This window comes from Osmerus mordax, chromosome 18 (genome assembly GCF_038355195.1).
Source record: "Osmerus mordax isolate fOsmMor3 chromosome 18, fOsmMor3.pri, whole genome shotgun sequence".
Taxonomy (NCBI): Eukaryota; Metazoa; Chordata; class Actinopteri; order Osmeriformes; family Osmeridae; genus Osmerus; species Osmerus mordax.
The window spans coordinates 8,455,676-8,458,969 of record NC_090067.1 but is presented as its reverse complement, the minus strand read 5'-3'; positions in this window follow the sequence as shown (position 1 = coordinate 8,458,969).

Genomic DNA, 3,294 nt, shown 5'->3' with positions numbered 1-3,294 from the left:
ATTACACAGCCGAGGAAATGGAGCAGCGTGCAAACAGCGGTGACGCAGAGTGATGACATATGTTCAGGAGCGGGACAGAGAGCACTGAAAGATTCATAAGTTACAGAAAGGTGAAATAACCAAAGTCAGAGGGAGAGCTAAGCACATGCAAATTCCAAAGCGAATATTCATCGGTATCCGATTAGGGGGCTCGTGGGATTTCTTGAGGCGTGTGAATGAAAAATATTGTTCTCAAACTTCGGGTGAACTTTCTCTACCCCCATTATCCGCATTAAATATGCGACAGTGTGTGAACGCGAAAAACCCCCAAAATGGAGCAAACGGCCACATCAGCAATTTTTCTGTTGTTTTTGAAAAGATGGGACTGTCTTTTTCCAAGGCAAGTTTCAGGAGCAATTTTCTCACACTCTTTGATTAAATCTGGTATTCAAATTGTTGTGTGTAATCTCGTTTTCCAAAAACTTAATGACACCTTGAACTGTCAAAACTGTAGAAGTGACCTTGAAAAATTGCCGTGTGTGGAAGGTCGTAGGTTTTGTATGCATGTTGGTGGTGCGTGTCGGTCTGTGTGAGTTCCATGCAGACTCCATGGCTAGGAGAGCTATGTTGATGGGTCACCTGAGGCCTGGAAGCCATTACTTTGCTTAGCGGTGAGTCCAGGTTGGAGAAATAACTGCAAATTCACAGCGGCAGCCTGCCAATCGGAAGCTAAAAGGGACACTGCCACTCGACCTTCTGAATGGGTCGAGTGACAGTTCAGGCTACATTTGAGAAAATGGAGAGTCTAAAACAGCTTATGTTATCTGATGAACCAAAGTAAGATGCCAGAGATCCTCTCAACAGATACAAAGGAAGTCCTGGGTCATCATTACATCTAAGCTTGAAACTGTTAACCACTGCATGAGATGAAGATTTTGACAGTAGGATGATTTGGTAGGAATTCTCACTGCAGCAACTCTAACTGAACAGATTTTGAGTTAAGGCAGTGACTGTTCAGTTGCCATGGCCGTTTTGACATTACGCAATACTTCTTATGCAATGATGAAAAAAAATAAACCTGCACAGAAGATGTTCACACACTCACACACACTCACACACACACACACACGTCTGGCCTATTATGGTCTGTGCAGCTCGCTGGTGTTAGGACGAGAGAGGAAATTAAACCTTGTGTGGTCTCTCATGCCTCAAGCCCTTCAAGTTGTCCTCCCCTCTCTCTCTGCCTCGCCACAACGCTCTGTAATGTGTGCCTCACGCTAACTGACACATGCTTTCTGTTGTGATGCACAAGTGCTGGACAAAGGGCTGCCTGAGGGAGCGCTTTATGGACTCTCCTGAGTTGATGTTTCAAAACATCAAAACAAGCAGGAGGATAGTGTGTTAGCCTTGTGCTGTGTGTGTAGGTGAGCACCGCGAATGGGTGTGTTTGTTGGGGTGGGGTGGAGGTGGGGGGGGGGGGGATGATGTGCATGTGTGTGAGCTCTATGTAGTATCATCCAACACGCGTATGGATTAGGGAAGAGAGTGTGTTCCTGTATGTCGTAGTATTGACAGGGCGTGTGTGTGTGTTTTGTCTGTCTGTGCACAAAGGGAGTGTTCTGTATTGGATTCTCTTGCTGGGATCTAAGAGGGTCTGCAGGTGTCCAGCAGCTGTAGAAGGAGCACAGATCAATAAACAGGAACACACCAACACAATCCTATTAGAGGAGATTAGGGAAAAGGAGGAGAAAGGAGTGGACAACAGAGAAGGGGACCAGAAAGAGAGAGTAAGGAGAGAAAGAAATGGAGGTGGAGGGATTCAAGGAGAACAGGTAGAATAAAGCCCTGTGCTGTGTCCCTCTCAACTCTGATGAGCCAAATCAAAACCTAACAGTTCCCTCACACAGCCCAATAGCCCTATAACATTATCTTTTTATATTTGATACCTTAATCATGAACAATTGTGATGTATTGACGTGTATTACCATATCGAAATAGGCTGGATAATCTTTTCTCAAATTACAATACCAAAATAATCAAACGTTTATGGGATATGATGCAATTGACCGTTTTTGGTAGCTCTTAAAACATTTCTGATCGTCTTATTGATGTGATTTTTGGGGGGGATGCATGACATTTTGGGATCTACTACCTCATAGGGATCCAGAATGTGTGTGGGGGGCTGCTTATGTCATTCATGTAACAATCATCCCAACGGAGGCACTCTGCTACTTCCCCTGCTCTCCAGCATATAATGTAAGAATTCCTCTAGAACTGCAGAGCACGGTGTGTTTGGAAGAAACAAAGTGCTCCCGAATTCTGCTTCTGCCATCTGGAACATAAATATATACTCGTTGCCACTGAAGCAGTTTCCTGTTCCCCTAAATGTCACATTCAGCCAGTCTCACCTATCGCTGGCCTAAATCATGATTATGTAAATGGCACGGAGAAACACACTGTTCTCCTCAGTGGAATCCTTTGTTATCCAAGGCTCTTGTTCCTCAGAGTAATGGTCCTGAGCACCGAAATGGCGAGTAATTACATACAACAGACGTGGGCCTCTAATAGAGATATCTACGCATGGTCATTTACATATAATTGGATGCAACCTGTTTGTCTCCCCCTGAAGCTCAGCCACTCTGATAATCATGCCTTTGTCCTCATCCCTTTGGCCAGATTCACTCTCACACCTCAAGCAGTAGATCTCCCCAGACTCCGACAACGAGCCTGGCCTCACGTCCGTCCGAAGCTTTGAAAACAGTGGAGGCTAAAACCCATCAATCAGTCGCTCGATCATGACGCTGTCACCGAGCGTTGTGCCACGTTGCGCCATTAGTCAGAGGGCCCCCCACCCCCTCCCCACCCCACCACCCCCAACCCACCCCCCAGACAAACATGGTTCCCCGAGAGTGACAACGTAGAACGCGTGGAGCGCATTGGACAGAATGTGAGAGTGAGAGGAATGGAGCGACCACATCACTCCCCACCACACTCTGAATCAGACCTGAGTCATATCAGTCAAATACCAAGATCACATGTTGACTTAGCAAATTTAGGAACTGTTTCATTGGTTACAGTATTGTCCTGGGCGAACTAAATTGATATGATCTCAACTATTTCTCTGTGGGTGGAAATACAAATGAAAGAGACAGAGATTGAGGGAAAAAAGAAAGAAAGAGCGAGAGGGAGTGAGAGCAAGAGGAATGGGAGAGAGTTCACGTCACCCCCGCACACACAAAAGCACATCCTCTGAACCAGTGTCTCACCCACAAACTAACAGCATCCCCTGTCCCCCCCGTCCCCCCCCACACACAC